The sequence below is a fragment of the Mauremys reevesii genome, linkage group 1 (assembly GCF_016161935.1).
Source record: "Mauremys reevesii isolate NIE-2019 linkage group 1, ASM1616193v1, whole genome shotgun sequence".
Classification (NCBI taxonomy): Eukaryota; Metazoa; Chordata; order Testudines; family Geoemydidae; genus Mauremys; species Mauremys reevesii.
In genome coordinates this window covers 204696152-204721840 of record NC_052623.1, presented here as the reverse complement: position 1 = coordinate 204721840, position 25689 = coordinate 204696152, and the positions used below count along the sequence as shown (strand labels likewise).

Below are 25689 nucleotides of genomic sequence, written 5' to 3'. Positions count from 1 at the left end.
TGGTTAAAGCATCCTGAACATAATTTGGGGTGAGCACAGCATCACTGTTTTGCAAAGCAGCAAGTCTGCCTTGTAAGTGGCAGATCATACTTGGGAGGGGGTGTATCACAGAACTTTGCAGGGACGGATCAGAAATTTGCTTAAAGTGGCTTTGAGTATAGAGGCAGAAGTACCCACCAGAAATAATTAAGTAGGCCCACAATGGAAAATAACCCACACACTTGGAGCAGAACTGTTCACGCAAACAGAACCAAACCAAATACATAACCATGGTTATAAGCCATTTCATCATCCTCTAATATGAGGCTATTGCTCCTCAAAACTCTATTCTACTAGAGCCCATGGTGCCACTAGAGAGAGATTGGACGGCTCAAGGATAGGAATGGGATAGAGAGCATTCCATTGCTAGTTTGGCTCAGGTCACTAGTGAGAGAATATCAGTCATATCTGACAGCTCTTTGGTGGCCTATGAGTATTGTTTTCTAGTGAGCAGCTGTCAGCAATGCCAGTAAGCCCCCTCATAGGCAGTTTCAGCAGCAGAGCAAGGGCTGAATTGGCTATGGAATCTGGACTCCCCTCTCAACTGAGAAGTGGTCCTTCTGAGTTGGGATGGATGGATAGGGGACACTATGTGAGGTACACTGTGGTGTACCTGTCCTGTGCACAGAGGACTTTGGTTCCCTGTGCAGCCAAAACCCAACACCTTTAACCAGTCCTAAATTCATTACAAATATACAAGGCAAGCAAAAGGGATGTCTGCATTTTTCTGTCACATCCCAGACTTGTGCCTCGTTCTGTAACCTTCCTTATTCTATCGCCCTTCCCTAAAAAGGAGTCTTGCACGAAACAGTAATCATCAGAGTTTCTCTACCCTCTACCCACCCTGACAATGGCTTCAGCCCTTTAAAGGATAAAACCTCCTTGCCAAAAAGTGTAAAGAAAAGAGAGAAAACACATCTTTTCTTCGATAACTCACCCCTCTCCCCGCATCCCACACACTTAATTTTCCCCCCAACTCCCCCTTCCATTCTGTATAAATTCAATTTGACAACCCTGCTAATTGGATAAACGCCGCTCCCTACGCTCCTTTAAGGCCGTGCGCTTTTCTTTTCTTGTTTTTGGAGGGCGACTGTGGCTGTTCTTTAACACGAATTCCATCTGCTTTATTTCGCCTCTCCCCATTCAACATCCCTCCTGAATATTTATGAGGCCTTCCTTCTCCCCCCACCCACCTTCTCGCTTTCCTAACCCGTTTCTACTACACCTCATCTCCTCGCCCCCCCTCCCATCTCTTTCTCCATCCCTGTCTGCCTCAGCTCTTCTCCTCTCCTATCTCTCATTGCCCAGGACAATAACCTTCCAAATGCCCCTTTCCCCTTCCCCCCCACCTCCGCCACCCCTTTTGCTTTAGATAAACACAGGCAGTGTCAAGTGTGAGGAGAAGCGGGGAGGGGGTTCAACTGCCAGTCAAGCCTCAGGCCTTCAATGAGGCCTAGAGGCCTACCCTAATCTGCTGCATGCTTGCCATATGGGAGCTGTGTTGCCCTGGGAAACACTAACAGGCAGAACGGAGCTTAATAGAGTCCACATTCATTGTAATGCAGTGAGATGGCTCGAGGGACTATTGCCCCTTGGGTCAGTTTTCATTCTTCTGTTCCCCCTCTTTCTTCCTTCCCCCCCTCCCTTTTTTCCTTTCTTTCTTCCTTTCAAAAGGCCGAAGTCCCTGGAGAGCTCTAATCTGGAGAGGCTGGGGGCTCGGAGAAGGGCTGGAATTTTGGGTTGGGGCGGGGGAGAAAAGAGATGATTGAAGACGAAGAAGGAAGCAACGAATAAGCATGCAGTGGGCCAGCTGTCAAGTTGTTCCCAAGCCTGCTCTTCAGGCAAACGTCCAGCCCAAGTTGACGTGGAGGTGGCTTTGGGGTTCTTCTGGTGGAGCCATCTTTCCCCAAGTGACTCAGCCCTTGTCTGTTGAGCGCAGCCTTGATTGCTGAAAAGGCCCAGGCAGACTGTGCTATGAAACCTCTTCAGAAATAAAATGCCCCAAGAAAGCGGAAGCTGTGCCGTGGTCAAGCTCAGAGCTGCTGCCCTCTTCCTGCTCCTTCTCTGAGCCACATAGGCAGGGGTGGATACACCTAACCAAACAACCCCCCTAAATTCAACTCCCACCAGGGAAAGCGGCCAACAGGCTTTAGATGACTTCTCTTACCATCTTCTCTACCCCTTTCCTCCTTGATCTAGCTGCAGAAATTCCAGCCTTTTGGCTAACAGCCACTCTAGTGTCACTTTAATACCTGACAGTCCCCAGAGAGACAGGACATCTCCAGCAGTTGCATAAGGGAAAGTCTCAATGAGCCAATGAACCTTTCACACCTCTTAATAGTATCATCCTGTGAGATTCCAAGCAGCAGTCCACAGCTTTGCAACTCAACCTGCCCTGCACCCCAAACAAGCTTTTGGAGAACAGGGAAGGATCAGCCTGTAAAACCAACAGCAATGTCACTGCTCTCCTCATGGGAGGTTTGCTACCTATGTGACAGACCACCGGATATCCTCTTCCCCCCAAACCTCTTTTTTGTGAGTTTGTCCCATGCAAACTCAGCTCACTGAACAGTTACATGGTTCAACTTATTTTGGGCTCTGCAACAAAACGTTGCATCTGCACAGAGTATTGAGATGTGAGAAATGCAGGGGACAGGGTCTCACATGGACAACAGTGTGATGTGGAGATGCAAAAAAAAAACAGTGTCCGAATACCATGGATTAATACCACATTGATTTTAGAAGCAAGGGATTTACTGGATTGGATCAGACCATTTGCCCATCTAGGAGTCATATACAAAATGGAAACTAGGACAAATTACAAAGGATGAATATAGGCAAAGAACACAGGAATGCGGGGGCAAGATTAGAAAGGCAAAGGCACAAAATGAGCTCAAACTAGCTACAGGAATAAAGGGAAACAAGATGACTTTTTATCAATACATTAGAAGCAAGAGGAAGACCAAAGACAGTGTAGGCCCACTGCTCAGTGAGGAGGGAGAAACAGTAACAGGAAACTTGGAAATGGCAGAGATGCTTAATGACTTCTTTCTTTCAGTCTTCACCGAGAAGTCTGAAGGAATGCCTAACATAGTGAATGCTAATGGGAAGGGGATAGGTTTAGAAGATAAAATAAAAAAAGAACAAGTTAAAAATCACTCAGAAAAATTAGATGCCTGCAAGTCATCAGGGCCTGATGAAATGCATCCTAGAATACTCAAGGAGCTAATAGAAGAGGTATCTGAGCCTCTAGCTATTATCTTTGGAAAATCATGGGAGACAGGAGAGATTCCAGAAGACTGGAAAAGGGCAAATATAGTGCCCATCTATAAAAAGGGAAATAAAAACAACCCAGGAAACTACAGACCAATTAGTTTAACTTCTGTGCCAGGGAAGATAATGGAGCAAGTAATTAAGGAAATCATCTGCAAACACTTGGAAGGTGGTAAGGTGATAGGGAATAGCCAGCATGGATTTGTAAAGAACAAATCATGTTAAACCAATTTGATAGCTTTCTTTGATAGGATAACGAGTCTTGTGGATAAGAGAGAAGCGGTGGATGCAGGGGCGGCTCTAGGAATTTCGCCGCCCCAAGCACGGCAGCACGCCGCGGGGGGCGCTCTGGCGGTCGCCGGTCCCGCAGCTCCGGTGGACCTCCTGCAGACGTGCCTGCGGAGGGTCCGCTGGTCCCGCGGCTCCAGTGGACCCTCCGCAGGCACGCCTGCGGGAGGTCCATCGGAGCCGCCTGCCGCCCTCCCGACGACAGGCAGAGCGCCCCCCGCGGCATGCCGCCCCAAGCACGCGCTTGGCGCGCTGGGATCTGGAGCCGGCCCTGGGTGGATGTGGTATACTTAGATTTTAGTCAGGCATTTGATACGGTCTCGCATGATATTCTTATCGATAAACTAGGCAAATACAACTTAAATGGGGCTACTATAAGGTGGGTGCATAACTGGCTGGATAACCATACTCAGAGAGTAGTTATTAATGGTTCCCAATCCTGCTGGAAAGGTATAACAAGTGGGGTTCCGCAGGGGTCTGTTTTGGGACCGGCTCTGTTCAATATCTTCATCAACGACTTAGATATTGGCATAGAAAGCATGCTTATTAAATTTGCAGATGATACCAAACTGGGAGGGATTGCAACTGCTTTGGAGGATAGGGTCATAATTCAAAATGATCTGGACAAATTGAAGAAATGATCTGAGGTAAACAGGATGAAGTTTAATAAAGACAAATGCAAAGTGCTTCACTTAGGAAGGAACAATCAGTTTCACACATACAGAATGGGAAGAGACTGTCTAGGAAGGAGTACGGCAGAAAGGGATGTAGGGGTTATAGTGGACCACAAACTAAATATGAGTCAACAGTGTGATACTGTTGCAAAAAAAGCAAACATGATTCTGGGATGCATTAACAGGTGTGTTGTGAGCAAGACACAAGAAGTCATTCTTCCGCTCTACTCTGCGCTGGTTAGGCCTCAACTGGAGTATTGTGTCCAGTTCTGGGCACCACATTTCAAGAAAGATGTGGAGAAATTGGAGAGGGTCCAGAGAAGAGCAACAAGAATGATTAAAGGTCTTGAGAACATGACCTACGAAGGAAGGCTGAAAGAACTGAGTTTGTTTAGTTTGGAAAAGAGAAGACTGAGAGGGGACGTGATAGCAGTTTTCAGGTATCTAAAAGGGTGTCATAAGAAGGAGGGAGAAAACGTGTTCATCTTAGCCTCTAAGGATAGAAGCAGCAGCAATGGGCTTAAACTGAAGCAAGGGAGGTTTAGGTTGGACATTAGGAAAAAGTTCCTAACTGTCAGGGTGGTTAAACACTGGAATAAATTGCCTAGGGAGGTTGTGGAATCTCCATCTCTGGAGATATTTAAGAGTAGGTTAGATAAATGTCTATCAGGGATGGTCTAGACAGTATTTGGTCCTGCCATGAGGGCAGGGGACTGGACTCGATGACCTCTTGAGGTCCCTTCCAGTCCTAGAATCTATTAATCTAGTCCAGCATCCTACCTTCTGCCACCCCAGAATACTAGCTTATCTGCTATTTGCATTGTAGTATTACTCAGAGGCCACAGTCAGGGTCAGGGCCCGGTTGTGCTAGGTGCTGTACAAACACATAGTAAAAGACAATCCTGCCCCCAAAGTGTTTATAGTGTAATTTACAGGGATTATTTTCACTTTAGGATGCGTTACATTATTGGACTCATGAAGTTACCCATTCACCTACTCCTTTCAAATCCAGCTGCAGTATTTTGACCTGCAGGCAAACAAGTGGCACCCTACTTCTAGATGACAGGCCACAACTAATCAGTGATGTGTCTGTGTTTTTATTTAACTTAAACACCCTCAATTCACTACATTCCATGTCTCTCATTCTCTCTTCACTATTCAGCTCTCCTGCTCTGCCTTCACATGGGGATGTGGCAGTCAAAGCGGGGCGGAAGGGAGAGTGAGGGATGAGACGGGGAGCGTGGGCAGGTGAGGCAGACACACTTGGAGAGAGGGGATGCAAAGGAGAGTGACAGACTGCAACAGTGGTAAACAATTTCAGGGGGGATTTTTCCTCCTGCTCTGGCCTCCTAGCCAGCTAAAGGAGGACTTCCTCAGTGTAGGTACTGCATGGTCAGTCCAAGGCCGGCCTGCACAAGCTGCTCACCAGCCTCAAGCATGCTGGGGGAGGGGGCACACCGGGGCAGGCCCAGAACGTGTAGCACAATGGAGATTCTGGGTGGCTCAGCTACTCACAAACAACTTAAGTAGGGCTGTTGTAATTCAGAGAAGCTTCCTGGGCTATCGAAGTTATGCCAGTGGCCATTTTGGTCCCCAACCAGCCCAGAATCAGAAGAGGGCAAAGGTAATTTTAAAGCCACCTTTGTCCCGTATCCCTTTGGGCTGTGGCTGGGTGTACGGCACCTCCTGGAGCAGTAGCACACAATCACAGCCTTCTACTGTAGTAGAAAGAACTAAAAAAGAAAAATCCAACCAAGAAGTAACCAAACCATACGCAAAAAAGCAACAACCCTCAACTGGTTTAAAAGAGAAGGCGTCAAAAAGAATTATAACCCAGACAAGCAGTGTGGAATATGGCAGGATCTGGGCCCTGGCCTGGAAGGGGGACCTATGGATCCACACAATTTGAACCAAAAGATACACTGCACAGAAGGGTACTGGCAGCATGCTGGAATTCATCAGGGGGACTGGGGAAGAGTCTCTAGCATTGGCAAGCTAGGAGCCAACAGTGCCACGATTGGTCAGGAGAAGGGGGTGGAAGGAGCTTTGGCTTGTTTGAGTCTAAGCCCCAATTAGGTTTAACCCAGCCCTGAACCCCAGGGTTTTCTTACTGAGCCAAACCAAAGGCCAGAGTATCAGCCAGAGAGAGGAGCAGAGGGAGAGCCGATATCCTCTGCCGGGAGTCGCTGTCCCTGAGACACAGATGTGCCTGTGGCTTGGATACGTTACTCCGGGCGCTGAGTTTGTTTTTCATTCTCATCCTTTCCCAACAAAAAAACACTTGAAGTCTGGGGCCGGGGCTGTAATTGCCTGTTGGGCAGGAGGAAGGTCTGAAAGGAGACAGGCTAGGCAGACGCAAAGGAAACAATGTTGGGCAAAAGACCAAGGGTGTCAGAGGTGGTGGGAGCAGGGGAGGCAGAAAGGGAGAAAAAGAGAGAAGAAGGGTTTGAGGAGGGAAAGGGAGATGGCTGAATGTTGGAGCTGGTGTTTGGTAGGTCCCACTATGCTGTGTTTTGCCCTGACTGCTAGAGAGATTCAGACAGTCCTGTTTAATCATTGCCTTCCCCAACTGATGCATATCCCCAAAAGTGCCCCAAGAAAACCCTCCTGCCCAGCAAAGCCTCACACCAGTCACTAGGGTGGGAGGGAATAAAGAGGCAGGACCTCATTATGCTGACTGAAAAGGTGATTCTTTTTTGATGCTGTCCCAGACTGACAGATACCTAGTGTTACCGCACCGGGCTTCCCTAAAACCTGGTCTGGATTAAACAGTCATGGACTGGGCTGCTGACTGCTTTATAGGCCTGGTCAACACTACGAGTTTAGGTCGAATTTAGCAGCGTGAAATCGAATTAACCCTGCACCCGTCTACACAACAAAGCCATTTACTTTGACATAAGGGGCTCTTAAAATCGATTTCTGTACTCCTCCCTGATGAGGGGAGTATCGCTGAAATAGACATTGCTGGTTTGAATTAGAGTTAGTGTGGACGCAATTCGACGGTATTGGCCTCCGGGAGCTATCCCACAGTGCACCATTGCTGTCCAGGGCGGTCACAATCTGAACTCGGATGCACTGGCCAGGTAGACACGAAAAGCCCCATGAACTTTTGAATTTCATTTCCTGTTTGCCCAGCGTGGAGAGCTGATCAGCACAGGTGACCATGCAGAGCTCATCGGCACAGGTAACCATGCAGTCCAAGAATCGAAAAAGAGCTCCAGCGTCCAAAAGACGAAATGCCAAAACATTTGAAAAAATCTCCAAGGGCACAATGGAGAGAGGCCACAATAGGGACTCAATACAGTGCCGCGTGAAAGTTAAGGAGCTCAGACAAGAGTACCAGAAAACCAAAGAAGCAAATGGACGCTCCGGGGCAGAGCCGCAGACATGCCGCTTCTATGCTGAGCTGCATGCAATTCGGGGGCGGGGGAGGGGGGTGCCACCACTACCCCACTCCTGACCGTGGATTCTGAGGAGGGGGTACTCTCAGCCATGCCTGAGGATTTTGCGGACAGGGAAGATGATGATGATGATGAGGATGACGAGCTTAAGGAGAGCACACAGCACACCGTTCTCCCCAACAGCCAGGATCTTTTTCTCACCCTGACTGAAACAGCCTCCCAACCCTCTCAAGGCGGTACCCCAGACCATGAAGTCGGAGCGGGACATCTGGTGAGTGTACCTTTGTAAATATAAAACATGGTTTAAAAGCAAGTGTTTTTTAATGATTAATTTGCCCTGAGGACTTGGGATGCATTCGCGGCCAGTACAGCTACTGGAAAAGTCTGTTAACGTGTCTGGGGATGGAGTGGAAATCTTCCAGGGACATCTCCATGAAGCTCTCCTGGAGGTACTCCAAAAGCCTTTGCAGAAGGTTTCTGGGCAGTGCAGCCTTATTCCGTCCTCCACGGTAGGACACTTGACCACACCATGCTAGTAGCAAGTAATCGGATACCATGGCATGACAAAGCCTGGCAGCGTATGGTCCCAGTGTTTGCTGGCATTCAAGCAACATCCATTCTTTATCTCACTGTGTTATCCTCAGGAGAGTGATATCGTTCATGGTAACCTGGTTGAAATACGGGAATTTAATTAAGGAGACATTCAGAGGTGGCCGCTCCTACTGGGCTGTTTGTCTGTGGCTGAAAAGAAATCCTTCCCGCAGTTAGCCAAGCGGGGGGGGGCAGGGGGAGGGAATTGGCACTGAGTTGTTCGCATTTGGCTAGCAGGGATCTTCCCTGATACCAGCCACGTGGTGGGAGGAGGGGTAAAGCTATCATCCCAGAGAATTGGATGGGGGGGGAGGGATTAGATTGGTTTCTGCTGCTGCACGTTAACATGAAAACCGCAGCACTCAACAGGCTTTGCTTGGTATGGGAAAGGAGAGCGCTGCTTTTATGAAGGTTGTAGAAGCCGAAAGACTACGGCTTACCATGGCCACATGCAAGCTGAATTCTGTTGCCCGGCTCTGCGTCTGTGATCTCTAACACCAAAGCTGCAGGCACTCAATATTAAGATGCAAAATGCAACCTTCTACTCAAATCACATGTGCTATGTAATGTGAATAGTGTTGTTCACCATGAAAGAGTATACCCATTGTTCTGTAAAATGCATCTTTTTAAATACTTCTCTCCCTTTTTTCCCTCCTGCAGCTGCAAATTTTTCAAGCCTCCCTTCTCTGTCCCGAAGGCTATCTCAGATAAGGCGGCGAAAAAAACCGCACGTGCAATGAAATGTTCTCTGAGATCATGCAGTCAACCCGCAATGAAAGAGCTCATCTGAATGAGTGGAAGGACACAGTATCACAGTACAGGAAAGTGGCCAATGAACGTGAGGAGAGGAGGGATAAACGTGAGGACAGGAGGGATGATCGAGATGAGAGGTGGCAGCAGGAAGATCAGAGGAGGCAGGATGCAACGCTGGGGCTACTGCGGGATCAAATGGACATGCTCCGGTGTCTGGTGGAGCTTCAGGAATGGCAGCAGGATCACAGAGTGCCGCTGCAGCCCCTGTTTAACCGCCCTCCTGCCTCCCCAAGTTCCATAGCCTCATCACCCAGACACCCAAGAACGTGGTTGGGGGGAGGCTCCACGCACCCTGCCACTCCACCCCAGTGGACAGCCCAAGCAACAGAAGGCTGTCATTCAACAAGTTTTGAAGTGGCCTTTTCCTTCCCTCCTCCCACACTCCACCCAGGCTACCTTGTCAGTTCTCTCCTTATTTTTTATAATCAATTAATAAAGAATACATGTTTTTTAAATTATAATGACTTTATTTCCTTTGCAAGCAAGCTGTGATCGAAGGGGGGAGGGTGGGTGGCTTACAGGGAATGAGTCAATCAAGGGGGTGGGTTTTCATCAAGGAGAAACAAACAGAACTGTCACACCGTAGCCTGGCCAGTCATGAAACTGGTTTTCAAAGCTTCTCTGATGCGCAGCGCTTCCTGGTGTGCTCTTCCAGTCGCCCTGGTGTCTGGCTGTGCGTAATCAGTAGCCAGGTGATTTGCCTCAACCTCTCACCCCGCCATAAACATCTCCCCCTTACTCTCACAGATATTGTGGAGCACACAGCAAGCAGCAATAACAATGGGAATACTGGTTTGGCTGAGGTCTGAGCGAGTAAGTAAAGTGCGCCAGCATCCCTTTAAACGTCCAAATGCACATTTTACCACCATTCTGCACTTGCTCAGCCTATAGTTGAAAAGCTCCTGACTACTGTCCAGGCTGCCTGCGTATGGCTTCATGAGCCATGGCATCAAGGGGTAGGCTGGGTCCCCAAGGATAACTATAGGCATGTCAACATCCCCAACGGTTATTTTCTGGTCTGGGAAGTAAATCCCTTGCTGCAGCCATTTAAACAGACTGATGTTCCTGAAGACGCGAGTGTCATGAGCCCTTTCCAGCCATCCCACGTTGATGTTGGTGAAATGTCCCTTGTGATCCACCAGTGCTTGCAGCAGCATTGAAAAGTACCACTTGTGGTTTATGTACTGGCTGCCCTGGTGGTCCGGTGCCAAGACAGGGATATGGGTTCCGTCTATCACCCCACCACAGTTAGGGAATCCCATTGCAGCAAAGCCATCTACTATGACCTGCACATTTCCCAGAGTCACTACCTTTGGTAGCAGCAGCTCAGTGATGCTTTGGCTACTTGGATCACAGCAGCCCCCACAGTAGATTTTCCAACTCCAAATTGATTCCCGACTGACCGGTAGCTGTCTGGCGTTGCAAGCTTCCACAGGGCTATCACCACTCGCTTCTCAACTGTGAGGGCTGCTCTCATCTTGGTATTCTGGCACTTCAGGGCAGGGGAAACCAAGTCACAAAGTTCCATGAAAGTGCCCTTATGCATGCAAAAGTTTCGCAGCCACTGGGAATCGTCCCACACCTGCAGCACTATGCGGTCCCACCAGTCTGTGCTTGTTTCCCGGGCCCAGAATCGGCGTTCCACGGCATGAACCTGCCCCATTAACACCATGATCTCCAAAGCACGAGGGCCCATGCTTTGAGAGAATTCTGTGTCCATGTCCTCATCACTCTCGTCGCCGTGCTGCCATCGCCTCATCCCCGCCTGGTTTTCCAGGTTCTGGTTCAGCATAAACTGCATGATAATGCGCGAGGTGTTTACAATGTTCATGACTGCTGTGTTGAGCTGAGCGGGCTCCATGCTTGCCATGGTATGGCATCTGTACTGAAAAAAGGCGCGAAACAATTGTCTGACGTTGCTCTGATGAAGGATTGACGACATGGCTTACAGGGAATTAAAATCCACAAAGGCGGAGGCTTTGCAACAAGGAGAAACACACACAACTGTCACACAGAATGGCCTCCTCAAGGACTGAATTCAAAAGCCTGGGTTTAGCAGGCTGTTGATTTCTTGGAGGGAGGGGGGAGCACATGAATACAAAACAAATCTGGTCTATTTCTTGTTTTGATGCACTCCATCTATCTTTTACATCTTAGGCTGGCAGCAGACGGTGCAGTACGACTGCTGGCCATCATCATCTCCTGGGTGCTTGGCAGAAGATACTGCATTAAGACTGCTAGCCATCATCATCTCCTGGGTGCTCGGCCGAAGATGGGAAATGACCTGGCTGAGTCACTCCCATCTCTGGATGATGACAATAGCTTTCAGTCCTAATGCACCATCTGCTGCCAAAGGACAATGAGCTGCTGCTGTGTAGCAATGCAATCCCACATCTGCCAGCACCCAGGAGACATACGGTGACGGTCAGCTGTGCGGGCTCCATGCTTGCTGCGGTATGGCGTATGCACAGGTAACCCAGGAAAAAAGGCATGAAACGGTTGTCTGCCGTTGCTTTCATGGAGGGAGGGAGAGGGGGGGCCTGACGACATGTACCCAGAGCCACCTGCGACACTGTTTTTGCCCCATCAGGCACTGGGATCTCAACCCAGAATTCCAGTGGGCAGCGGAGACTGGGGGAAACTGTGGGATAGCTACCCACAACTACCCACAGTGCAACGCTCCAGAAGTCGACGCTAGCCTCAGTACTGTGGACACAGTCCGCCGACTTAATGCACTTAGGACATTTTGTGTGGGGACACACACAATCGACTGTATAAAAACAATTTCTAAAAAAATGACTTCTATAAATTCAACCTAATTTCGTAGCGTAGACATATCCTGAGGCTAGTTTAACCCAGTTAACATCAAATCCAAAATGGTGTACAGTGCAGACAGGACAAAGGACTTGCTAGTACAATCAATACAAAGTTTAATTTCCAGCTGACTGACTTTGGAGGCATCCCCCATCACACACTGTACAGGGAAAACTGCCAGTGGGTTTGCACTCTCTTCATTATTGACATGTAGCTCGGATGCTATTTTATTCAACTAGTGCAGAGCGAGGTCAGTCCCAAAAGTGGTCTGCTGTTGAGTTTTAAAGGTGAAAGGAAAAGGGAAAAAAAGTGTCTTTTTTGCTTCTTTATGATGTATTAGAGGAAACCTGGAAGCTTTGTTCCAAATAAACTATGTGTGTGCATGCAAGCATGCATGTACATGCTCTCACAGAGACACGCATGGGGTTTGGTTTGGGTGATGGGTTTTTCTTTGTTTGTTTTGTTTTGTTTTTTAAAAACATGAGATCTGACATTCCTGATATTTCTAGTCTTCCCTGTTTTCTCCTGGGGGACCAGAGATGTGGACTGGGAGCTTTCTCTGCCCTTACTGGAAGGTGCAGCAATATTGAATCTTTAACAATGAGATCTTTCCTCACAGTGGTTTATCAGGCATTTGAGTTAGATAGATAGTCAAAATATGAACATTCTGACTTAGAAATCCCTCCCTGTTTAGTTGCTTAGCTTTCATTTTCTTAGTATTTGTGATGTCATAAATAGACCTGTGCAAAACCTTTTTCACCAAAAAAATGTTTTGGTCTACACAAATCGGCAACTTGCAAATTCAGGTCAATTTTGGCAAACTGTTTCTGTTAGAAAAACATTTGGAAATATCTAAACATTTTGACTTTTTGTTTTAGAACTTTTTTTTTGTTTTGGAATTTGACTAATTTTATTTTAAAACATTTAAAAAAAAAACCTTGAAAATGAAATGAAATATTTTCACCATCTCATTTTGCCCCCACCAAAAAATGAACATTTTTCATTTTCGGCTGAGCCAAAGTGAAATTTTATTTTTTTGGTTTAACCACCAAACTGAAAAAAAATTGGTTATTCACACAGCTCTAGTCATAAACCTAATCATTGTGTATTGAGTCTTCCAGGGAAAAACTAAGGTAAGGCAAGAATTTTGAATATGAAGCACAACTTTTTGTGGGGAGAAAAATAAACCCTTCTGTATATATCATAAAGAAGCAAAAAAGAGCATAACCCAGAAATTTGTTTTCCTTTGCAGATCACTTTTAGTGATGGTTTTTGTTTGGGAATAAATAGAGGATTTCGGTCTCCAAAGGCTGTCAGGCAAATGCTTTTGTCCAGCATTAAATCACGTTGTTTTTTTTTAAATTGAGAAAATCTGAAAAAATTGTGGGCTGAAACTGAGCTCGTCTGACTCTCTATGCTCAGTTTCCCACTGAAATGGTACGCCAGTAACATTTAAAGGAAAAAGCCCTATGGGATGTAGCTCTGTCAGTGCCATAGAGAAACCGAGAAGAGAAAAATTATTGCCTGAAGACAGTGCTTTGGCCTCTTCACTGGCTCCTGATCCAATTCTGGCTTACCTACAGGGTGCTATCCCTGTGCTCTAACCCCTGAATGGGCTCAGACCAAGCTAACCCATAGACTACGAGGCTTAATACGGGAGTAACTGGAGAAAGGTCTATAGCCTGTCTTATGCAGGAGGTCAGTCCTGGTGGTATAATAGACACATCTGGCCTTAAAAATCTATGACTTCATGGCCTGCCATGGCATCCTGCTCCTCAAGAGCACTGTGAGAGATGGTCCCGAGGTGAAGCTCCAGGGGCTGGAGGTGACAGGGAGTTCTCACAAGAGGGTGATAGATTTCCCTCTCACCAACGATCAGGTGGAGACTGACTCTTGATTCTTTCAGGACACAAATGCGGGCAGCCTTTTCCTTACTCGCAGAGCCATTCATAGCTCAGCTCAGGCTCCCCTGAAGACAATCACCCACTCGGGATAGCAGCTGAAACAAGGGCAGGGTGAGAATCTTAGTGATGGTCACACTGGAAGGGCGGGTCAACAGACTGACTAGGAGAACGTGAGATTTGCCCTTGCCTTAGCAATCACAGCTACTAAACATTATTGGTCATAAAAAGCACCTCTGGACGACACTATTCTTTAATATTCACCATTACTGTAGCACCCAGGGTTTCTGACCAGCAACAGGATGCCAAGGGCCGGCCAGCCCCACCCACCGAGAGAGAGAGAGTTCCTGCCTCAGACAGCTTACAGAGAATGACAGTAACAGGATGTCCCACATGACTCAGTCTCTGGCTCCTTGCTTTCCCCCTCCTCTTTACACTTGTGTGCTGTCTCGACAGACTCAAGGAGCGAGACTGTAAATGCGCTGCTTTCCCCCCTGCTCTTCACACAATAAGCATCAGGCAACAGTTCCAGCTGGAAAGTTTGCTTTCCTTGACAGCCAGTTTACTTTCTTCATTCCCTGCCGCCCCTGCCACTTCCCCCTCGCTCCAAAAGCTCTCTCAAACAATCTTAAGCTTTAAACAAATAAGAGTTTGGAAAGCAGCAGCCTGCTCTCAATTTCTCTCTCCACCAGCCCCTGCTTTAACCCCCTCCCCAGTGCAATGGAGCTGGCAAGAGCTGCACGTGCACAGAAAACAAACACGTGGTTTGGCAGAGCTATTTACAAAAGGAATGAAGCAAGCGGGAGAGGAGAAGAGGAAGGGGGGGCTTGGAAGGATTTTACTGCATTCTAGATCCCCAGCGCACGCAGGGACATGTACATATGGACACAAATTGCTAGATCTATGCCTCCAGCAGAGATGGGCCTATGCTAGGGTTATAACTTGGCTAATATTTGACTAGGGGCTGCCAACTTTCTAATTACACAAAACCAAACACACTAGCCCCGCCCGTTCCCCGAGGCCCAGCCCCCACTCACTCCATCCTCCCTCCCTGGCTCGCTTTTCCCCACGTTCTCGCATTTTCACTGGACTGGGAGGTTGGGGTGTGGGAGGGGGGAAGGCTCCAGCTGGGAGTCCAGGCTCTGGGGTGGGGCCAGAAATGAGGGGTTCAGGGTGTGGGAAGGGGCTCTGGGCTGGGGCAGGGGTGCAGGAGGGGGGACAGGCTGTATCTGGGGGTGCGGGCTCTGGGCTGGGGATGAGGGGTTTGGAGTGTGGGAGCGGACTCAGGGCTGGGGCACGGGGTTAGGGTACAGGCTCCAGGAGAGAGTTTGGGTGTGGAAGGGGGCTCGGGGCTGGGGCAGGGAGTTGGGGTGCGGGCTCTGGCAGGGAGTTAGGGTGCGGAAAGGGGTTCCGACCTGGGGCCGGGGTGGGGATTCATGCTCCAGACGGGCAGTGCTTACCTCAGGCAGCTCCCAGTCGGCAACACAGCGGGACTAAGGCAAGCTCCCTGCCTACCCTGGCTCCACGTGGCTCCTGGAAGCAGCCAGCATTCCGCCTCCTAGGCACAGGGGCGGCCAGGTGGCTCTCCGTGGTGCACGCTGCCTGAGCCCGCAGGCACCATCCCTGCAGCTCCCATTGGCCAGGGTTCCCGGCCAATGGGAGCTGCGGAGCCAGCGCACGGCATCTCCCTGATCGCACCTGAATCTAGGTGCCACCTAGTTTGAACCTAGCCTGAGCCCTGCTGCGCCACTGATCGGACTTTTAACAGCCTGGTCAGCAGTGCTGACCGGAGCCACCAGGGTCCCTTTTCGACCGGGCGTTCCAGTCAAAAACCAGACGCCTGGCAACCCTATATTTGACCAACCTGGCCGGGTTTTTTATGGATTTGCCAGTTGCCAGAAAAATTATTTAATTTGCCAGGGTTTTTTTTACATGGGTCTAAAGATTTGCATTATCACGTGAACATCTAATGTTAAAAGTTTCTGTGTCCAGCTACAGATACTGCAGTGTTCCCACTTCTGCAGTTTAAATAATAGCAGATCAAAACTGTTGAAAATGCAGCAGCTGTCTGCCCACCAACATACAAGTGCGCCATGCACCTGTGTGAGAGAGGGTTTGAGTCACACAGAGTGAGGAGATATGGGATGTTATCAACGTTATCTAGATGTCATGGGCGCCAACTTATACGGGCTCAGTCAGGGGCTCTGCTCCAGCAATATTTGGAGCTAGGTTTCTCCCCTGCTCTGGGCTGCCTGCAACCGCGGGGAACCCAGAGCCTTTTAAATCCCAGCCGCAGCCGGGAATCAGAGGGCTCTGGGCTGCCTGCAACCGCGGGGAGCCCAGAGCCTTTTAAATCCCAGCCGCGGCCGGGAGTCAGAGGGCTCTGGGCTGCACGCTGCGCGGGAGCCCAGAGCCTTTTAAATCCCAGCCGCGGCTGGGAGTCAGAGGGTTCTGGGCTCCGCTGCAGCGGGCAGCCCAGAGCCTCTGACTCCCGGCCGCGGCTGGGATTTAAAAGGCTCTGGGCTTGCAGGCAGCCCAGAGCCCTCTGATTCCCGGCCGCGGCTGGGATTTAAAGGGCTCTGGGCTCCCAGCGCCTGCCAGCAGCCCAGAGCCCTTTGAATCCCAGCCCCTGGCCGCTGATTGCCCCCTCCCCAGACCCCTGCCCCAACTGCCCCCAGAACCCCACCCCTATCTAAGCACCACTGGTCCTTGTCCCCGATTACCCCCTCCCGAGACCCCTGCCCCTAACTTCCCCTTGGGACCTCAGCCCCTATCTAAGCCTCCCTTCTCCTTGTCCCCAACTGCCCCCTCCTTAGACCCCACCCAACTTCCTCCCAGGACCCTCCTACCTGTCCCCTGATAAACCTCCTGGACTCCCATGCCTATCCAATTGCTGCCTGTCCCCTGACTGCCCCTCCGAACCTCTGCCCCATCCAACCCTCCCAGCTCCTTGTCCCTTGACTGCCCCCCGGAACCCCCTACCTCTTCTCCAACCCCCAAACCGCTTACTGTGCCACTCAGACCAGCGTGTCTGGCTCCGTGCAGCTCCAGACAGTTGCTGCCATGCTCCCCTATGGAGCCCACAGCCCTCTCCCACCCCCAGCACCTGCCTTCCAGATTTGAACACCTCAAAATTCAGGAGTGCTCAAGCTCGGTTTGGGCAGCTTTTACTTCATTTCTCCCAAATCAGTTTCCCCTGCAAGGTGCCAACTGAAGGTGTTGGAGAACAGAGAGATTGGGTGGCCTCCTCATGCCTGGAAAAGAGACAAAGGCCAGAGGAGGGAGTGTCAGTGCCTGTGCGGACTTCTGGGAAGTGCATGGTGTGGAAGGGGATGCTGTGATGCTTTGGAACAACTCCATATAAAGCCAGTCAGATCTCTGGGGAGCCTCCTCTCTCGGAGCATACTGTCTCCAGAGCAAGAAGCTTACACCTTCCTGGGTCTGACCTCGGAGCATTCAGCATGCCCTTCCACATCATGCACTTTCCACAGCGAATCTGCCCAGGCTGGTCCTGGGGCAACCAGAGGTCCCTGCACCCCAACTCCGCAGTCAGATGTGACTCTCAGCCAGACAGTAAAACAGAAGGTTTATTAGATGATGGGAACACAGTTTAAACAGAGCTTGTTGGTACAGAAAACAGAACCCCTCTGTCAGGTCCATCTTGGGGGGTGGGGAGCCCAGAACCAAGTTCTGGGTCTCTCCCCATTTCCCCAGCCAGCTCCAAACTGACACTCCCTCCTCTGGCCTCTGTGTCTCTTACGGACAAGGAGGCCACCTGATCTTTGTCCCCAACACCTTCAGTTGGCATCTTGCAGGGGAAACTGAGGCACCCACACAGTATTCAGAGAAAACGTTAAGAACATTCCCACTTCATCACAACAGGTGCAACAAAATATAATACTGTATATTGAAGTAGGCAAGTGCTGCTTCTCACTTTTCACTTTTAATTGACCCTTGTAATCTTGTGGCACTGACGCGTTGTAGCTTCATTTTATATCGGCTTACAGGGCGGGAGCGGGGCGGGGGCACCACCATTTTGGGCCCCACCAAAAATTATGCAAACCTGCCGCCTATGCTAGATGTGTTCTCTCTCTAGTGGCTGTTAAAGGGGGAGTGGGTTACGGAGTTGCTTTGTGGTTGGGGGTTGGCTGCTGGGTTTTTTGCATTTCAAAGGTGGTAATCCTAGCCCAGCAGTTCTCAAACTGTGGGTCCCCATGCCTTGCTGGGGTCCAGGGCCAAAGCCCAAGTTCAACCACCCGGGGTCAAAGCCTGATGGCTTCAGGCCTGGGTGGCGGGACTCAGGTCACAGGCCCCCCGCCTGGGGCTGAAGACCTTGGGCTTTGGCTTTGTCCCCACCTCCTCCCCCTGCCTGGGGTGGTGGAGCTCAGGCTTTGGCTTTGCCCTTCCCACCCCCGGGTGGTGGGGCTCAGGCGGGCTTAGGCTTCGGTCCCCTCTCCTGCAGTCGTGTAGTAATTTTTGTTGTCAGAAGGGGGTCAAGATGCAAGGAAATCTGAGAACCCCTGCTCTAGCCTATGCTCACCTCCGCACTCCCAGTTCAGAGTAATCCTCAACTTTGTGGTTCATGCCCCAGCTGTAAGACAAAATTCCCCTCTCGCAGACCCCCGCTGTTGTAGAGAGAACCACCGGTGGAGAGAGATACTGGGGGACATGTCCCCACCCAGCCCCCACTTTTATACTGTCCCGCTTGTAACAGCTGCAGGACCTCTCGCTCCTTGTATCCTAAACTGTAGCTAGTAGCAACCTAAGCCCACCGTGGATTTCTGCTCTGATATTCTGGCGTCCCTACATGTGCCCATCTGCATTAAGGAACTGTGAGTATGTATAGAGAGCAGAGCTGTGGCAGTTTCAAGTCACTTTGCATCAGCTTTGGCTCCACAAAGGATTTGCATGGTCTCCCTTCTATATCTCCACCTCTCCCCGCAAATAATCTTGCAGTGAAACTGAACTGAAACCCTTGTAGTTTGCCTAGTTTGGAGTAGAAACCACGTGAAATGGCTAAATTCCATGTGGTTTCCACCCCAAACCATAACTCGGCCCCAAGATACCTCAAAAAGTTCTCAGCTGTGTTTGGGGATGGTAGCAAAGCCAGAGATGTTCTATTTGGTCTTGGTACAAAATGTTCCCACCACCCTCGTAGAGGGTGAGCAGATCCGGGCCCCAGGAGAGAATTTTGTTCCTTGCTAGTTAATACCCATGACATGTGCCATGTGCTTTTTCCTCTCGGGCTCTTCTCCTGCAGCACTGCAGCAAAATACTGCGGGGCTGAAAACAAGAGGTCACTTAACTATTATCTTTCCTGCGAATCATGTTATGAACACTGGATCATGACTGGGGAATGCAGCGACCTTGGAGTAATGCCACAACCCTAGTTTTCAGTACTGAGTTTACAGTATTGCCAAAATGCCATTAAAATGACTAATGAGGTGGCATTTTAAAAACTGGCACCCCTTCTTTCTAAGGTATTTTATTTCGCTCTCAAGACAAGGAGGGAAAGTTTCCTAGTGGTCAGAGCAGGAGACTGGGAGTCAGGATGGCTAGATTTTTATTCCTGGTTCTCTCAGATTTCTTGTGTGATTTTATGCAAGTTACTTTTCCTCCCTCTGCCTCAGTTTCCACTTCTGTAAAATGGGGACAATAATACAGAACAACCTAATGGGTTCTGCGAGGCTGAACGTCAGTCAAGCGCTTTGAGATTCTCAGATTCTCAGCCTTACTGTATTTACTGCTTCCCTGAAGCCTCAGGATTTCTGGATTAGCAAATCTGAAGAATCCCAACTGTCAGCATTCTGGGGTTGCAGCCTCACTGAATGAATCAAGTGAGGAGGGGCAGGCTGATTACAGTGGAGAGAAATCATTTTTCAGAGCACACAAAATATTTTGGTTAATGGGGACAGAAGGGGGGAGAGAATTATAGACAACAAAGGAGACGACAATTTAACAAGGGTTTGTCAGACTAAACCACTGATAATCACAGACTCCGCACAAAGTGTTTGTCAAACAAACAGAGAGACTTCCAGCTGCCAAGAGTGAAGCAAACAGTGGAGCTGTAAACGGCAACATAGTACCACTCGCAAATGTCACGTGATCAGCTCCCCCCATCCAGTCGTATCACGTCTGTGCTTATATACTAAGGAATGGGTCACACAACCATAACTAGCTGCCCAGGTGGCGACCCGTGCCTGCAAGGTCTTTTCAGCAAGTACAGAATCTCTACAACCAAACATATAAACAGCTCAGACAGGAAAGGGGGTGTCTGTCCACCTGTGGGTGCGGTGGGAATTTCCCCACAGCCAGTGTGCTCTAAAACTACTGCCCTAAGGAGGTGGAATGAATAATCCGATCTAGGCTTCATGCTTGAAATGCTCCGCGGAGACTCCTCCACAATAAATAGCTTTTGCAACACACCGTCTTTAACTGTGGGTGTTAGCTGTTAATTAGTTGCAGTCCAGTAGTGCCCAAAGGTCCCAAATGAGATCAGGGCCCCATTGTACTAGCATTATACAAACACAGTGAGAGACAGTCCCTGCTCCAATAAGCTTTCAATCTAAGTAAGCAGCAAAGGACAGGAGAGGAATCAGATACTAACAGATGAAGTGATTTGCCCAAGGTCACACAGCAGGCGAGTGGCAGAGGCAGGACAAGAAGCCCAGATCTGACTCCCAGTTCAGTGCCTTGCCCACTGGACCATGCCTCTACCTTCCCCAAAGAATGAGTTTTGGAGCGCTGCATTTTTAATCCACCTGGACCCAAGTTTAGTACATCCTACCTCCAGCTGATTAGAAAGATGCATTCAAAACACAACGTGCATGTCAATGCCCGTGTTCAAGGAGACATTCCTATATTAGTCACTGGCCAATCCATATGTCCATCACGCTGCAGCAGCCACAGCTCATTGCCTTGACTTGTGTGTGGCAGGTTTCCTTCAGCACAAGAGGTTAAATTTCACACGCTGCAGTAGAAATCAGAGGGGAGGGGAAGGAGTTTTACAGTCTCCAGCTTGAGGTCAGTGACACCTTCTTTGGGGCTGGGGGTTGTGTTTATGTTCTGGATGTACATAAGGGGGATTAAGGAAGCTGTTTTCCCTGTAAGGGAACAAAGGGACTGTGGGAGTTTTGAGAGCTGGCAGGCTCTGCGGTCCGAGAAGCTGCTGGTCTCTGTAAGGGGGGCTTTCCAGGTTTGTCACAGTGAATGGAGACTCTGCCTGAGTTAACACAAAAGGACTTTAACAAATTTTATGTATGAAACATGGGTCCCTCAAATATCTGAGTTCTAAGGGAGACGGGGTGGTTTTCCTAGGAAGAATCCCAGCCAGATCAAGGAGGGGGTTCCCCATATAAACAAATAGCCCAACACCAGAGCTCAATCACTCTTTTTTTAATTAGGAAGTGCATGAGCTGCTATGACTTCCTAACACAGGGAGGATACTCCAACTCTTCATGGCATGGAACACATCTTAACAGAGAGAGCGCCTCATGGACAACTCCCCCCTAAAGCCCATGATTGTGCAACATCCCTGTGGCAGCTACAGCAGTGACTTATGTGCCAGGTGGTACATCTGACTCGAGACAGTTAACAATATAGCCAAACTTCCCTAAGCATTTTGCCTTTGTTTTGACAGAGTGTTGCAATGAAGATCCTGGGTGCTCATAGCAGCAGTTGAAAATAGGGAGGAATCGTCAGCACCATGTGACCAGCCAGCTCTCCCCAGGCTACCAGGAAGCACTCTGCTGACCACAGTATGAGAACTGCTGTCCTAATCAGCTGGGGACTGTGCCATGTCTCTATCTAGTTATTCTAAATATTATTATTTCCAGGGCCGTCCGGGGGGGGGGGAGGCAAATGGAGCAATTTGCCCCAGGCCCCGCAGGGGCCCCCACGAGAGTTTTTCGGGGCCCCTGGAGCGGGGTCCTTCACTCGCTCCGGGGGCCCCGGAAAACTCTCGTGAGGCCCGGGCCCCCGGAGCTTCTTCCGCTCCGGGTCTTCGTCGGCAATTTGGCAGTGGGGGGTCCTTCCACTCCAGGACCCGCCGCCGAAGTGCCGGGTCTTCGGCAGCAGGACCCCCTGCTGCGGGTCTTCGGGGCACTTTGGCGGCGGGTCCCGGAACGGAAGGACTCCCTGCCACCAAATTACCGCCGAAGCAGGGACCCCCCGCCGCCAAAGACCCCAGGCCCCCTGAATCCTCTGGGCGGCCCTGATTATTTCAGATGCTTGGATGACAGCGGGTATAGAAGGGGATTTTTTACAGGCATTTTATAAAACTGTAGGGAGGTAGCATTATTGCCATTTGTAGAGATGGAGAAGCTGAGGAAAATAGAGGCGAAGTGACTTGATGTTTGTGGCAGAGTTGGGAATGGAACCCAGAAGTGCTGACTCCCACTAGGTAAATGTTGACTTTTTAATGGCAACCATCATACTTGTATCTTCATTGACAGGCAAACCTAGACTGTTTGTTGGTTAAGGAAGACTCTAAAACATTGCACAGTTGTTATCCAAGGGGAATAGCCAGCTTTGCCTCTGACCTGTACCAATACCAATAGGCCACATTTCTGTACCAATATAGCATGAAACACAAAAGCAGCCACATTTAGGACTCTGAGGGCCATGCTTTGAGTCTCCCAGTCCCAAAGGAAGTGACTCTTACTTTGGATGACCAAGTGTTAACTCCGAGACAACCTCAAAACTATACATTGCCTTTCCAAGCAAGAACAACTTTGGCAAGGTCCCCATCGGGGAAGTGACATCCACCCTCCCCCATTCTTTTCAGGGCTCAGAACAAAGCCTCTTGCTGCCCAATGTATTCCTCCACTGGTTTCATCTTGGTCCAAACTCCTCTTGTGTTTTTTAACTCCTGCCAAGACAATACATGTATGTGAGGGGCAGGGGGAGAAGATGGGTATTAAAACTGTGTCTTGATTATCCACTAGCTATGGGAGGAAATGGTGGGGAGAGGAGATTTTCTGAGTATCTCATGTTATCTTGAAGCCTGGATCAAATGGGCCACAAGAGACTGTACATTATCCACACGATCCTCCTCTTCCCACAGCCAGAACCCAGCTGCTTTCACTCCCAGGTCCGTGCTAGGTCACCCCACCAACAGCAGCAACATCTTATTAATTTGAGTTTCACCTCTTTCTCTGTTTACACGACATTTCTAGATTCTATAGTGCAGGAGGATGACCACATCAGCACCCCCCCTTTGTGCTGACTCCCCCCCACCCCCATTCCTAGGAACACAGACCACTGTCTCTGCTTATCATTCCTGAGGCTGAAAATAAGATGGTTTAGTTTCCATACAGACCAAGCACGAGTCAGGAGTATTCAGAAGAAGCCAACTCTCCCCATGCTTCCCTCCTCTGGCCTTTTCCACCACCACTAGCAAAAACAATTTGTGGCATTGCAGTGATGCACTGGCAAAGCATGCAGTTCACAGGCATGGCTAACTCTTGGCCAGCCAGCTGGAGCAACCATTTTCCAGATTCCTTTCTATCACACTCAATTTGGAGTCTGTCGTCGTCTTGCAAGGCTTTAGGAATCTGTGATATGGAGGTGTGCAGCCCCGATCTGTGTGTGTCCTAATGATGGACCCCCCCCCTTGGTTTAGCCCTTACACCAGATCCACTCATTTAATCCCAGTGTCCTATGATGCCACAACCTCAATATCCTGGGATACTACAGTCCCTCTCACTGCTGTGGCACCAAACTAATGGCTGCTCTCCAAGTCCTTGTCTACACAGGCTTGGATGACATACTGATAAAAACACAAGTGCCCTGCCTACACTAGTGCTTCTGCCATTGCTACCAATAGAGAAACTACATCAGTGCTAGAGCAATGGTGCAAAGAATCCCGGTGCAGATACACCCTGAGACAGGAGGAATATACACAGCCTGTGGAGAAGCTGCATGTGCCAGTCAGTGTACAGACTGGCTCTTCCATCTTCCAGAGGAGAGACAGAAAACTCTCAAAGAACAAAAACAGTCTAATTAAGAATGCCTATCAATGCTGAATCCAGAGAAATCTGAGCAGGGGTGCGGGAATGATGTTCTTTTGTTCCCTCCATGACAGGAACTTGATTTTTCTCCTCATACACCAGCATTCCCCTCACTCTGGTGTACTTGGACAGAGGGAAGACCATCCCACATTCTGTCACTCTCTCTATCTGATGTATTTTTAAAGGCACACATCACATCTCTCCAGTATATAGGCACCTAATTCTCTCTCTTCCAGAAGAATGGGACCAGCTGAGCAAGGAAGAGAATCTAGTGCCAGTGTTGCTTGGGCAGCCTCAGACATGGTCAACAGCTCCGCCTCTCCCGAGATCCTTACAACAGTTCCAGAGCCATCCTGGTCTCCACCCAAAGACCTTCCCTTCTCCCTCTCCAATACAGACTATACCTTCCTCCATGATACAAAGCTGACCCAGGCCTTCCTTCCCTACCCCAAAATCAATCCCATCTCCAAAACACCTCTCCCCTTCCTAATCCCATGATCTTCCCCCTCTCCTCACAGGCAGCCCCTCACCCACCACAAGGTCCCCTATAGATTTTAATGACTAGTTTCCAGGGCAGCAGGAAAGGATTTACAACTCAGTGCCTCCCACCAACCCTCCACTTTTTAAAATGTAATATTTCAGATGTCAATGCTGCAAGGACAGCATCTGCCTCATGTCAGAGTCTAATATGGAAGGTGGTCCCACAGCTCATCTGGCCTGCTCTTTGCCCAGTGGCGGATAAGAAGGAAATCCATTCAGCAAGGTGTTGCTACCTAGCTTTTTTATAATTTATATTACAATAGTGCCTCAGGGTCTGTTGAGAACAGGGCCCCACTGCAAAACCATAGAGCAACAGTCAGTGCCTACTTCCATAAGGCCTTCTCTTTTTACCTCACCCACCCCTTAGAGGCCATCACTAATAACTTTGGGCTTCCCTCTCCCTCATGCTCACCCATCCTCCACAAATCAACCAAATAGGGAACAAAACTCATGACCAAGTTACTTCAGATAAGAGTAATCTCACCTATCCCCAAATTCATCAGCTGGACCCCAATTCTCAGGAAGCATGCCTCTCTTGTAAATTCATTCATAGGCATTCATTTTCAGGATACTGGGAGGTGATTGTTTTGCCACTTTGGACAAATGCAAATACAAGAGGTGTCCAGCTCTAGTGCCTGGGTGGAAAGTCACTAAACAATTAAATAGTAAGAAATCCTTAAAGAAAACTGTCCCCAACCAAGAGGCCAAGGAACAGAAGACTCAGACCAGGTCTTTACTACAGACGTATATCGGTATAACTACGTTACTCAGGGGTGTGAAAAATCCACATCCCCTGAGTGACGTATTTATATTGACTTATCCCCACATGTAGATAACGCTATGTCAGTGGGAGAGCTTCTCCCCTCGACATAGCTACCGCCTCTTGGGGAGGTGGATTATCTATGCCGACAGGAGAAGCTCACCTATTGGTGTAGTAGCATCTTCATTTAACCTGCAACGCTGTAGCGCAGTATGTGAAGACAAGCCCTCAGTGGCATACTATCAATCATTGATCACTGGTTCTTGGATGACCTGCAACAGTGAAGCAGGAAAGAATAAAATACCAGTGTCTAGCCAGGAAAAGACACACATTCTCTGACACAAGAAATTCTTACAAGCCTATGCCCTGGCCATAGAATATGCACAGAGGTTCTACTTCTCCTACATCATAGAAGGAGTGTGAACCCTTTAGGATCATGCATTCTTTTCTCAACATAAAATGCTTTCCTATGATGCCACAGAGCACCTCATACTGCATGACACCATCAGGCCTACTTGATGGATAAGTGCGTCCCCATCCAGGATGGCATCTCTAGAACCACTTGCCAAGCAGAGGCCTGAGAAA

General features: G+C 49.2%; 1 protein-coding gene across 7 annotated transcripts in view; it reads right to left on the bottom strand.

Moving 5' to 3' along the window:
* Positions 1-25689, bottom strand: part of BOC (BOC cell adhesion associated, oncogene regulated) — an 89689-nt gene that overhangs the window by 46246 nt on the left and 17754 nt on the right. The window lies entirely within an intron of this gene.